This window comes from Podarcis muralis, chromosome 7, assembly GCF_964188315.1.
Source record: "Podarcis muralis chromosome 7, rPodMur119.hap1.1, whole genome shotgun sequence".
Classification (NCBI taxonomy): Eukaryota; Metazoa; Chordata; class Lepidosauria; order Squamata; family Lacertidae; genus Podarcis; species Podarcis muralis.
In genome coordinates this window covers 21,694,489-21,707,703 of record NC_135661.1, presented here as the reverse complement: position 1 = coordinate 21,707,703, position 13,215 = coordinate 21,694,489, and the positions used below count along the sequence as shown (strand labels likewise).

At 47.7% G+C, this 13,215-nt stretch overlaps 1 protein-coding gene across 4 annotated transcripts in view; it reads left to right on the top strand.

Moving 5' to 3' along the window:
• The window catches only part of AGRN (agrin), a 245,128-nt gene that overhangs the window by 61,450 nt on the left and 170,463 nt on the right, over positions 1 to 13,215 (top strand). The gene's annotated exons all lie outside the window — the stretch shown is intronic.

Genomic DNA, 13,215 nt, shown 5'->3' with positions numbered 1-13,215 from the left:
ACACCAGGCCCATTGGCAGACCCACACTGTGTTATGTCTGCAAACTTGACCTGAAGGCTGGCAGCATCAGCCGTGCCCTTGCAGATGACTGCAGTGCCTGTAGACAATCAAGTTGTGGATCCACAGCAATGGCCAGAGGATGAATGACCACTGGAAGGAGAGCAGAGAGAAGCAACGCTGTGGTGTATCTGTAGCAGCACAACCAGACACCTTCATTTGCCCCAGCTGCAACAAAACATGTCTTTCCTGTATCGGTCTCTACAGCCACAGCAGGCACTGAAATCTTCCATCAGTTTGACGGCACCCCCAAAGTCCTCCATCTTCTCCTGAGACAGACGGATGCCAACAGAACAGCTAAGCTCTGGAACTCGCTCTCACGATAGACAGTGAGGGCCACCAACGTGGTTGGCTTTAAAAGAGATATAGACACCTCCACTGTTGGAGGCAGCATGGGTCTGTATACCAGTTGCCGGAAGCTGCCGTAGGGGAGAGTGCTGTTGTGCTCAGGTCCTGCTTTTGGGCTTCTCATTGGGGCATCTGGTTGGCCACAGTGAGGAATGGGCTAAGTTGGGCTGCTGACCTGATCCATCTGCAGGGCTCTTCTTGCGTTTTTACACTACCGCATTACAGTGTCCCGTGCCCATTGGCTGTGATGGGAATCCAGCCACACCTGGGGGCTACAGGTGCCCACCTCCACTCCTGCTTTACATTCTGTAGCTGCTGAGCATCCTCTGTCCTTGCTGGGGAGCTGTTTCTGGGATAGCCTACTTGCATGGTAGGTTTGTTTGGATCCCAGTTGCATTGGCCCTTGCCACTCGAGAGTTTAGTATTAGGAGGAGTGATGGCAGCCACTTGGGGTTGCTTTGAGATGTGAATCACAGGTAGAAATGTGAAAAATAAGAATGAAATTGGGCCCTGCCTTTCGTTGTGGGTGGCCTTGGTGCCTACCTACGTGTGCCACTTTTTTATTTATTTCCTAGATGATTTAAAAACTCTGGCAAAGCTGCCTCCTTCTCAAGCCGGTGAGAATGGAGTTAAAAAGAGCAGCCTACCATCTGCCCTCTGTGGCACTCTTAGCAGTGACAATCCTCCCAAAGGGGAAGAGCAAATGAATTTTAATGAAAATCTTGAAAGACTTTAAAATTTCATGTTCAACTTCAATTATTCAAGACTTTTTGGAGAGGAACTTCCAAGCTTCATGTGGGAAGGCGGAAATTGGGTGGGTGGGTGGAGTAGAGAATAGGGGGCCCTCTTTATTTTCTTTAAGGGAGGGTTCCCCACACATTTTTAGATGAATCGGATTCTGTTTGGTTCTGCTTGAGTTTAACAAGGATAGCCTTTGAAAAGGCCCACTCGATTTTCTCTTTGTAGCCTCCAGCAATGGCACACTGCGTGCTTGATAAGGAGGGTGGGGGGAGAGATCAAACTAGTTTATTTTATTTTATTCCAGAGAAGAGGGCATGAATGGAGGGCGGAGCTAGATGCTACATACATATTGCGGCATGATGGAGAGGTGTGTGTCCTGCTAGGGATGGGTGGCCAAGTTCTGAAAATCCCAACGTGTGCTGTCAGTAGCAAATGAATCTGTTAGGTAAAACACCATCACCTGCAACAGCTGTTGTGCCCCTTTGTCATTTGGCATCTGGTTCAGAATTTGGAAGCTTGTAGTCCTTAAGGTGTGAGAGCAGGTTCATAATGTGTCAGGGGGAAGTAACATGGTTGGAGGCAATGAATTTGAATGCCAGGAAAGAAAGCGACAGGTAGATGTACCAGGAGGTGTGGATTGACTCAGACGGGATATAATGCTTAATCAATGGTGACGTCGTCCTATAACCTCTGTGCAAGTTTTGTGGAAAGAAATCAGGATGCATGTTCAGTAAGCAGGTCATCTAGAAGACCTCTCAATCCTTTTAACTGGAGGAGCCAGGGACAGGTGCTAGGGCTCTTACCCAGTTCTCCCCATCATGCTAGCTCTGCCCCAGACTCAGTCCACTGAGGTTCAGTCTACATTCCCATCTCTCGGAAAGACAGAAAATAGATGCAGGATCTACAACTCAGCAATTCCCTTACTGGGGCTTCTCAGTTTAATTCCCCGTCCCTCATTCCCCCTTCCTCCCAGATTCATTCTACCTTCTCATCTGATGAAGAACCTGAAAGCTGGACACACTTTGCGGGGCATTTTTTTGTCCATCACAGGGTGGGAGAACCCTTTATAGCTTAAGGGCCGCATTCTGTTCTGTTCCAGGGGTCACATCCTGGGGTGGGCGGGGCCAGAGGCAAAAGAAAATGAAGCACCGGGTGTGAAATTTGCCTGTGTAAAATAGGCTAGTTTAAAACACACACACACACACACACACACACACACACACACACACACACCCTTCATCCAATCAAACAGGCATGACCATAGCTTAAAGACCCATTTCCAGCCAGGAATAAGCAGGGTATGAAGCTTGGCCAGTGAGGGGTGTGGCCTAAGGAGAGGGGGTGCGGTCTGATGGAGAATTCCGAGGACCAGACAGAGAGGCCTGGGGGCCATGATTGATGCCTGCAGTAAGGATACTGGATTTGGATTCTTTTTTAAAAAAGGAATCTCATTTGGCACTTCCCCAACGAGCAGGAAGGAATCATTTCCTCGATCCAATGTGGTTCTTTGCACCCTCCTCTTAAGCGCAACAGCAGCTGTGCGCACCTCTGTTTCCCGGGCGCCAACAAGTTGTGGTTCCCTTTTTTTGCGAAGTGCCTCTCCGGCCCAGGGTAACTCCGCAGGACAAACGCGTCTTTTATTCTCTGCGGCTGAGGGCTGCCAGCCCTGGCGCTCTTCCCAGTAAACAGAGAGCTGCGTTTGGAGAACATAAGCGCCTATTGTCTCCCTGCTGGGGACTTTGTTACGGGAGCTCCCGCTGGAGGGGGCGGGGAGAGAGGGACCCTTTGCTCAAAATAGGGAGTGGGGTTGTGGGGGGGGGGAGGCTGGCTCTGAGAAAGGAACATCAGGGATAAAAGCGGGAGAGTGGAGGCTCTTAATTGCATTAGTTTCACCAAAAATAAAGCTGGGGTCCTCTGTTTCACTTTGATTCCCTTGTGGGTCCCCACCCCCCCAAGGGTGGTTCCCTCTTTCTCCTTCTCTCTCGCTCTCTCACTCTCTTGAAGAGTGGTGTCTTTGTCAAAAGGAACATGGCTGAAACGTTGGCTAATGAGGCCAATTCTCCTGGGGCAGAGAGGTGCTATCTTGGAAAACGATCTGAGCTACAAAGCCTTGTTGGGAGGATGCTATAAACAGAAGGGAGCCCTGGATGCTGGATCAGGCCAATGGCCCGTCTAGTCCAGTATCCTGTTCTCACTGTGGATAACAAGATGTCTTAGTGGGAGGACCCAAGAGCACCAGAAACACTTGTTATTCACTTGTTATTGACAGCAACTGGGACTCAGACACGTACAGTGGTACCTCGGGTTAAGAACTTAATATAACAACAACAATTTATTATTTATACCCCACCCATCTGGCTGAGTTTCCCCAGCCACTCTGGGCGGCTTCCAGTCAAGTGTTAAAAACAATAAAGCATTAAATATTAAAAACTTCCCTAAACTTGTTGTGGAGGTCTGTTCTTAACCTGAAGCACCACTTTAGCTAATGGGCCCTCCTGCTGCTGCTGCGCCGCCGCCACCACACGATTTCTGTTCTCATCCTGAAGCAAAGTTCTTAACCCGAGGTACTATTTCTGGGTTAGCGGAGTCTGTAACCTGAAGCGTATGTAACCTGAAGCGTATGTAACCTGAGGTACCACTGTACTGCCTTCATTAGTAGAGCTAGAACATAATCACTGGGGTTAGTAAATAATGAGAAATGGGACATGGGTGGGGGAAAGTCCATATTAGGACCATATGATGCTGTCCCAGGATTAAACCATGTGGTTGCTCCATTGAACACAGTATTGTCTCGCTTGTGCGGTGGCAGCTCCCCAGGCTCTTGGCTAGATATCTCAGGATTCTCCTCAGACCTTATCGGCTCTGCACATGCTTCGCCCTGGCTGGAGTATATCTTTGAACTGTGACGATGCCTCTTACTTGCCTGGAAAGAGGGATGCAGAGATGTCCATGTGTGTAGAAACCTCTGGCTTTGCTTGGAAGAAGAAGAAGAGTTTGGATTTGATATCCCGCCTTTCACTCCCCTTCAGGAGTCTCAAAGCGGCTAACAATCTCCTTTCCCTTCCTCCCCCACAACAAACACTCTGTGAGGTGAGTGGGGCTGAGAGACTTCAAAGAAGTGTGACTGGCCCAAGGTCACCCAGCAGCTGCATGTGGAGGAGCGGAGACGCGAACCCGGTTACCCAGATTACGTGACTACCGCTCTTAACCACTACACCACACTGGCTTGGCTGGAATGTGTCCAGCTGTGCACCTGTTGCCTCACCCACTTCTGCCTTGGGCCCTGCCCATCACTGACACATGGCCCTCAGAAGGTTCTGCACAATAGGATGTGGCCCCTGAGTGCAAAAAAAAAGGTTCCCTTTGTGCATCTGGCAAAGTGCATTCCTGTTGAAGAAAGCGGATGCTGTAGTACATTTTGTTAAACTGCACGCTGTACCTTTAATGCATATTCTTTCCTTTCAAAGTGTTCTGCGTACTGTAGCCCGATAAGAGGTTGCTGGGGGGAACTGTAACTCTGTGAGGGGTAAAACTACAGTGGCCAGAATTCTTTGAGGGAATTTGAGTGTGCTTCGGATGTGCTTTAAATGCACAGTGTGTGTACACAGCCTTTAAGTGCCACAGTTCTCTTCGATTCTGCTGCAACGCTTCTCTGCTCCTCCTGCAAAAGATGTAGGTGTGGTGGTTAAGAGTGTCAAGACTTGGACCTTCAAGACCCGGGTTCGAATCCCCGCTCAGCCATGAAGCTTTCTGGGTGTGTGAACTCAGGCCAGTCTCTCTCAGCCTCACCTACCTCACAGAGTGGTTGTGTGAGTAAAATAGAGATGGGGAGAACGGTGTGTGCCCCATTGAGCTCCTTGGGAGGAAGACGGAAGGTGAATGCAATAAATGAAAGAGAGGAAACCAGGAGCCTGTGCTTGTTTACCTGCAGAAAAGTTGTCCGTTAGCATGTGAACAGATGCCGATCAAATAAGTGAATTCAGGGGCATGCAAAGTTTTCTTGTACTGAGTCAGACCACTGGTCCATTTAGGGGTCAACAAACTTTTTCAGCAGGGGGCCAGTCCACTGTCCCTCAGACCTTGTGGGGGGCCGGACTATATTTTGAAAAAATATATGAACGAATTCCTATGCCCCAAAGATGCACACATTCTACTCATGTAAAAATACGCTGATTCTGGACTGTCTGCAGGCCGGATTTAGACGGCGATTGGGCTGGATCCGGCCCCTGGGCCTTAGTTTGCCTACCCATGATTTAGCTCAATATTGTCTACACTGACTGGCAGTGGCTCTCCAGGGTTCCAGGCAGGGGTCTCTCCCAGCTCTAACTGGAGACACCAGGGATCAAACTGGGGCCTTCTGCATGCAAGGCACTGTGCTACCTTGATCATTTCTTTTAAAAAACTTGACCCCTTATTGACTCCTGGTTCCTTTCTCTTAGTTTGGAAAGCCCTCAGGAGGGAAGGGCCCTGGCAGAGGTGCTTTGCTGGGCTCCCTGACAAGCGGAAGCAGCAGCCCACATATTTGTTGTTATGGCCATTTCACGACTCATTTACCCTCAATCGAGAAGGGCTCTGGGGAGGGAAAAGAGGCTGAAAGGAGCAGGTGATTCCTTCCGCTCCCCGCTTAAGCTGCCTGAAAGCGCGGCCGCTCAAAACGAACTTCCTACACAGGTTCGGCTAAGGATGTTGCATGCACTCTGCGGTTGGGGACGCTGGTCCTCACTTCGTCCTTTGGATGAGGGATGATGTTTCCAAGGCATCGCTCAGGTGGGCTGCACTCAACAGGATTCGGCCTCATCACTTGTGCCCTTGTGGGATATGCGGAACTACCTGCTGCAAGATATTGCTAAGATCTAGGGTGATGTAGTGGTTAAGAGGGCTGGGCTAGGATCTGGGAGACCAGGGTTCAAATCCCCACTGTCTCTCAGCCTGACCTACTTCACTGGGTTGCTGTGAGGATATAATTGGGAGGGGGAAAAATAGCCTTCTCCTTCATGAATTTGTCTAGGTTTTTATTGGTGGTGGTGGTGGGGAAGCCATCCAAGTTGATGGCCATCACTGCCTCCTGTGGGATTGAGTTCTATAGTTTAACTATGCGCTCTGTGAAGGACTTCCTTTTGTCTGTTGTGAATCTCCCAGCAATCATCTTCGGATGGCCCGGGATTCTAGTCTTATGAAGAGAGAGCTTAGGATGAAAGATTGTGACTGACTCATTGTCACTTGGTGAGCTCCACAGCTGAATGGGGATTTGAACCCTGGTCCCTTGGGTCCTGGTCTGAGTCTATTATTATTATTATTATTATTATTATTATTATTATTATTATTATTATTATTATTAAATTTTCTGTACAGGGCAGCTTACAACATAAAAACACAAACATGCTGTTATGTGTTTTTTGGGGAGGTAGGCTATATGCTGGAACCTTCTAATTCCTGGATCTAGCAAGTATTTAAAAAATCTAAGCAAGGATTCAAATTCCTAGAATAGCTAGGTTCCTGGTGAGGTAGTAGCCTGAGCCTCAATTATCTGGTAGTTAGAACTACAAAGGCCAGAGTTGAGTTGTGTGAGCTAGAAGCTAGAAGCTGGCAGATTGCAGGCTGGGCAGCTGATAGGCAGAGTCATGCCTGATTTCTATTGGAAACCAAGGTTGTGGCTATGGGAGAAACAAGGCCCTCTTGGGGTGCTAATGCTGTGAACCCCTCCATCTCAGGTTGTATATATGTATAAATAAACCATATATCATATAGACACCACAGTCTTCACTGTCTCTTATTCCAAAGGAAGCCAAACCCTGGGTAAGCACTTGAAACCCCTGGAATCTCACATCGCTTGGGTGACATGCAACAATACATGCAATAATAACAAATGAAAACAATAATCCCCTCAGTTTAAAAGCCCATAGTTTGTTTAATTTGCCTGGTGCCTAAGGATATGTAATGAAGGTGCCAGGTGGTTCTCTCCTCCCTGGGGAAGAGCACTCCACAAGCGGGGCGCCACCACAAAAAAGGCCCTGTTCTCTTGTTGCCACCCTGCAGACCTCTTGGAGATGTGTATCTAGTGTATAGCCACAATCTTGTGGGCACCTAAAACATAATTTCATGCCAGTCCCTGACTTGACTCACCTACTAATCACTACATATGCAGGCTGTGTCACTGTCCTTTGCTTAGATGGGGAGAGGGCTTTCAACCACCGTCATAGCTAAATGTTCAGATGTAGTGTATCTCTAAATGTCAGTTGCTGGACATAAAAAGTAGGGGGTGATTCTTGCCCACTTGTGCCACTGTGGGAGTCTGTTGCCCCAAATGAACAACCCTATGCCTGGGCCTTGATGGGGTGAAGCAAACTACAAGTAGCAAATCTTAACTGGGTTATCTTGGATGCCTGCCTGATGGAGGGGAGTGTTTGCAGATGGGACACACCTGAGACCACCTCTCCTTACCTCTCCTTTTTTTAGCACAAGAGCCTCAGTATTAATTAGCACTGAGCAACAAAAATCCACCGCCCACACTTTCACAGCCTCATTTGCTGGGTGTGAAAATGTGTGTGGGCTTGTTTGTTTGTTTGTTTAGCTGATTGCTTAAAAAACAAAAATTGGGAGAGGGCTAGCAAAAGAGGGTAGGTGTGTGAAACCCACCTCTTGTCGCCCAGGGCTTCTGCTGAAGGCAGAAAACACACACACACACACACACACACACACACACACACACACACACGGGGTGGGGGTGTGTGGGACCCATCATTTGATTTCCACACATTTGGGAGGGTGGTCTTCTCTTTTTTTCCTTTTGCTGACGCCCCTAATGAAGCTGGAAATTCCCTTTGAAGAATTTGTGGCTCAGAACTCAGCTGTTGAATCTGGGGAAAATATTGTGCCCGGGTATTTGGCCAGCCTTGTATTTTAAAGCGACAGTGCCCCTCTTGTTTCTGCTCCCCCTCCCCACTGGCTAGGGAGATGCTTTGCCTGCCCACCCCCAAAGTAGACAGGGGCTCATGCTCAATTCAGGGGGGGTGGAGCGGGACGTCCTGGTGTCGATGGCTCAGAAGGGAAACCTCAAATCCTTGCAAAGCAATTATGCCTAACGAGACACTTCCGACAAGTCTGTTTCCAATTCTGGAGGCCTTCAGAGGCGGCTCTGTTACAGCGCTGAATGTTTTGCCTGCAGTTGGTTTTGGCCGTCAGCAGAAGCGAGCAGGTTTTCTCTTCGGAAAGGAGCACACCTTAACCCTCCAAGCCAAAGCAATTCTTCAACACTCCCCTACCCTCCAACCTTTCCAAAAAAATCCGCACCCTCCTCCAGAGAGGGGGTGTGATTTATAGGCCTATGTTGATCCCTTGCCAGTTGATTGATATGCGTATGCTAGCAGGTGCAATGGGTCTAATTGCTCTGTAGTTTTACAAGAAGGAGAGGGCTTTTGCCTGCCTTCTGGTTTTTTGAGGGGAAAGGGTGTGCATGTGTTATAAGGAACCAGTCAGGAGCAGAGAAAACAAAAGAGAATGTTTTGGAGGGGTTTGAGACAGTCAGAAGAGCCTGGCTGCTGGATCAAGTCAAAAGGTCTACCACCTCCAGCATTTTGTTCTCACAGTGGCCAACCAGATGCCTGTGGAAAACCTGCCAGCAGGACCCGAATACAAGAGCAACTCTCTTCCCCCTTGTGATTCTCAGTTTCGAGAGGCCGACTGCGCTGTAGATAGTGGGCAGCCACCATGACCAACAGCCATTGGTAGCCTTACCCTCTATGAATTTTATCTAATCTCCTTTTGAAGCCATCCAAGGAGATTGCAATGAATAAGACCGTAAGGAAAGCCCTGCTGGATCACCTAGCAGTTCGAAAGCATGCCATTGCATGTAGATCAATAGGTACTGCTGTGGCAGGAAGGTAAACGGTGTTTCTGTGTGCTCTGGTTTCCGTCACAGTGTTCCGTTGCGCCAGAAGTGGTTTAGTCATGCTGGCCACATGACCCGGAAAGCTGTCTGTGGACAAACACCAGCTCCCGTGGCCTGAGATGAGCGCCACAACCCCATAGTTGCCTTTGACTGGACTTAACTGTCTAGGAGTCCTTTACCTTTTTTTTACCTTTACCTAGGTCTTTGCATAAGAGAAATGACTTTTTATATAACTAGAAAGGGTTTCCCGTCTTCTTTAAAATATTCTAAATTTGTATCTTTTATCAGTGCTGTCAATTTAGCCATCTCTGCATATTCCAAGATTTTCATCAACCCATTCTTCCTTGGAGGGCGTTCTCTCCTCCTTCCATTTCTGAGCATAGAGAATCCTTGCTGCTGAAGTCACATACTGTACATAAATAGGCGTTGAGGCTTTCTTTTGGATTTTGCTGTCTAGTATACCCAGCAGAAAGGATTCTGGCCTCTTGGGGAAATGTCACTTTAAAACTTCTATTAATTTCATTATATATCATGTCCCAAAAGGCCTCTGCCTTCCTGCAGGTCCACCACCTATGATACAATGACCCCTCACAGTCCTTACATTTCCATCCCTTGTTTGATGCACTTTTGTACATTTGTTGTTGTTTTTTTAAAATAATTTTTATTGATTTTACAAATTAAGTCACACACTTAACACAAATAAAATTTTAAAATAAAAACAAGATTCTTCCGAATCTTAGGACTTCCATCCTCCCCTCCGTGGGTCCTTAAAATGTCTTAATCAACTGCATAATATAGTTCGCCTGAATTGTAGTCCTCCAAAATATCCATAGTCTTTGTAATATTGGAAGAGTTATTCAAAGCCTGCCAAAGATTTCAAGTGTTTACACACTTTTTGTACATTTGAGCCAGCTTCTTTGGGGTTAAATGCCATCTCCTATCTCATCTTGTAATAGTTTTCTTTTAAGCCATAGCATGTTGTAAATTCCATTCCTGTTTCATACGTACTTTCCTTGACTGGCTTTAAAAGGAATTTGACAAATTCATAAGGACCAGGCTATCATTGGCTACTAGTCACAATGGCTATAGGATTGTAGAATTGTAGGGTTGGAAGGGACCAAGAGGGTTATTCGGTTCAACTCCTGCAGTACATGAATCTTATGCCCAACATGGGACTCGAACCCCCAATCTTGAGATTAATCCTTGGGATAGCTCAATCGGTAGAGCATGAGACTTAATCTTCTGCCTTCACTGTTAGAGGCAGTAACACCAGTTGCAGGGAATCACAAGTGGTCCAGCTTTCAGGCTTCCCCTTGGGGCAACTGTGGTTGGCCACTGTGAGAACAGGATGCTGAACTGGACGGACCTTTGCCCGGATCCAGCAGGGAGGCTCTTCTTATGTCCTCTCTGATTTTGCACTTGTTTCATCTCCTTCCCATCTCTTCTCCCACTTGCTTTAGAAAAGAAGTGCAGTCCAGACAGAATTCAACCCTGGCAGCATCTGAATCTCCTTTGAGTGCTGGTAGATCTAAACTCCCCTTTGATTCTGCCTCCCTCCCCCCCTGCCCCCCCCAGCTTTCATTGCTATTCTGCTCAGAAAACGCAGGTGTCAAGATAAAGAGACTGCAAGGAAAGTATTTTTTGTTTTAATGCGTGCAATATAGATAAATGCAATTAAAAAGAAAGAGAATTACGTGGGGAGAGAATTCTGTTTCAAGGGCAAGTGCATTTACTTTGAGACTTGCTTTTTTCCAGGCTTGGATAGAGATGGGCCAGGACGAAGCGGGGGCAAGGATCTGTGGGGAAGGGCCGTAGCTCAGTGGTTAGAGCACCCGCTTTACATGCAGAGGGTCCCAGGTCCAATCTCCAGGTAGAGTTGGGCATGTCCCCTGCCTGAAACTCTACACAGTCCCCACTGGAGGATTTGTAGTGCCACATCACAATCCTCTATTTGCATGAAAAAATGGGGTTGGGAAGAGCCAAACATTTTCTGGCCACCGCCCCTTTGGTTTCATGAACTCATCTCCAGTGCCCCCACCTTTCCCTATAAAAAGGGAAATAGCGGTTTGCACAACCCACTAAGGAAGATAATGGCACAATAAACGTGGTAACAATTAATTGTGCCTTTATTCAAAATCCAATTAAAAGTGTTTAGTTTAATTAATTCAACAAAAGTTATGAACTTGATCCAGTCATACCAGCTTTTCAAAGCCTGATATTCGTTTATAGCTTCATCTCCCGCCTGCCTCTCCCTTGCCTCTTAGGGCCCCTCTTGATAATCCTACTGCCCCCTCCCCAGGTGTTGGCACTGCCCTCTTTGTGAGTTGCTGCTGCTCTAAGTGGGTTAATGTGGGGGGAATGACATCGGGGTTGGTGGGCGGAGCAACAGAAGACAGAAAGAAAGCAATTATAGTGTGATTTAAAAATCGCACACAATTGCAGCCCGTTACATTTCTTACAAGAGGCAGGAAAGTCATTAAGTGGTCTGCCAAGACCCTTAGCAAGTTTCAAGTAGGGGAGAGAATTTGGGAACCGGTGAAAAAGGGCCATCTGCAATGCCTCCTGTGTTTGGGATCGACATGGGCCTTTGATCTGCCTCCCTTGTTTGGTTTAGAAGGTTCCTGTCCAGCCAGAGATGCTCAAAACAGCTCAGATTTTAAGACCAAGATCACAATCTCCTTTGATTCAGAGCAAGGACTGGGGGCGGGGGGGGGGGGGGCTGGACTCTCTCCCAACAATCTGCAAGTTTTCTCTGAGCTGTTTCTGCTGAAGCTTTTGCTTCTCTTTTATTGGGGGGGTTCTCTGTGAGTTGCTAGAGGGACTCAGTGGTCTGACTCAGTGTCAGCTTCCTTTGTTGGCCTGGCTGCCCATGGGCCATTGCCGGTAGCTTGCTGGTCATTATGTTAATCCGGTGACGGTTCTGGTCTGTTTTTAAATCACTCATCTTTTGTATGTGCTCATGAAACAGCATCCTTCTCCTCTCTCACACGCACACACAAACTCTCAAAAGAACCTATTCATTCTTCCACCCCATCCCAAAAATAACCCTACTGGTCTGGGATATTTTAAGCCACCATAATCCTACCCAAAGCCCGTGGCACGGGAAGTGGCACGGGTTGCCAGCAGCATTGCATCATTGACTTGGCAGGCGTCCTCATTGGAGGCTTGGAAGGTCAATTTGGGAGGTTCTCCTCCCTTCCCTCATCATCGGTTTGTGACTCTTCCAAAGTCACGTTCGCCCGTTTGCTCAGCCTCTTGTCTGGGAGGCTGCTGGCGTTATCCGCCTGGCGCCCGGGAGGGTGCAGCACCCCCTGGCCAGAGGGTTGCCACCCCACCCCCGCATTTCCTGTAGCAACTGCTCCAGCATACATATTGCCAATACCTCAGGAGCTAGGGAATACCATCCCACTAAAAATAAAAATCTGCATTCGAGCTATTTGAGCTCCAAGGTCTACCCAGGCAGTCTTTTAGAGGCTGGGCTGTTGGAGCTGCGGGCCTAGTACTTCAGCGGCCGTCTGCTCTGAATTCGTTTTTTTCTTTCATCCTGTCAGGGATAGGATGGCGTGCAGAAACTTCTTGAGATTTGCAATCCAGATTGGAAGATGGCAACCAGGGGCGTAAAGCAGGACTTGTAATGCACAGCTCTCACAGTTAACTAAAAAGATGCTCCTGATTAAATGGCTGGATTATTATTTTTTAAAAAATGGGAGGATGGGAGTTGGAGTCCAGTGGCAGAACATTGCTTTGCTTGCAGAAGGTCTCAGGTTCAATCCCTGGCATCTCTCAGGTGGAGCTGGGAGAGATTCTGCCTGACACTCTTGGAAAGTATCTGGTAATAAGTGCAATACGGAGTGAAACAGTACCTGCATATTAAGGCCTTCTGATTGCAAGGACTGTAGCTCAGTGGTAGAGCCATCAGCATTGCACGCAGAAGGTCCCAGGTTCAGTCTTCAGGGAGAGATTCCTGCCTGAAACCCTGGAGAGTGTTGAGCTAGATGGTCCAGTGTTCTGACTCATTATAAGGCAGCTTCCTATAGAACTTCTGTCGGACATCAGCTCTGAGAAGGCTACATATACAAATCTCCAATTGTGGATTGTTATGTAGCCGAAACTGTACCACCCAAACCCAATCCAACCAGAGAGGTATCATCATCAGTGTTATGAGGTTTGCAAAAGTTCAA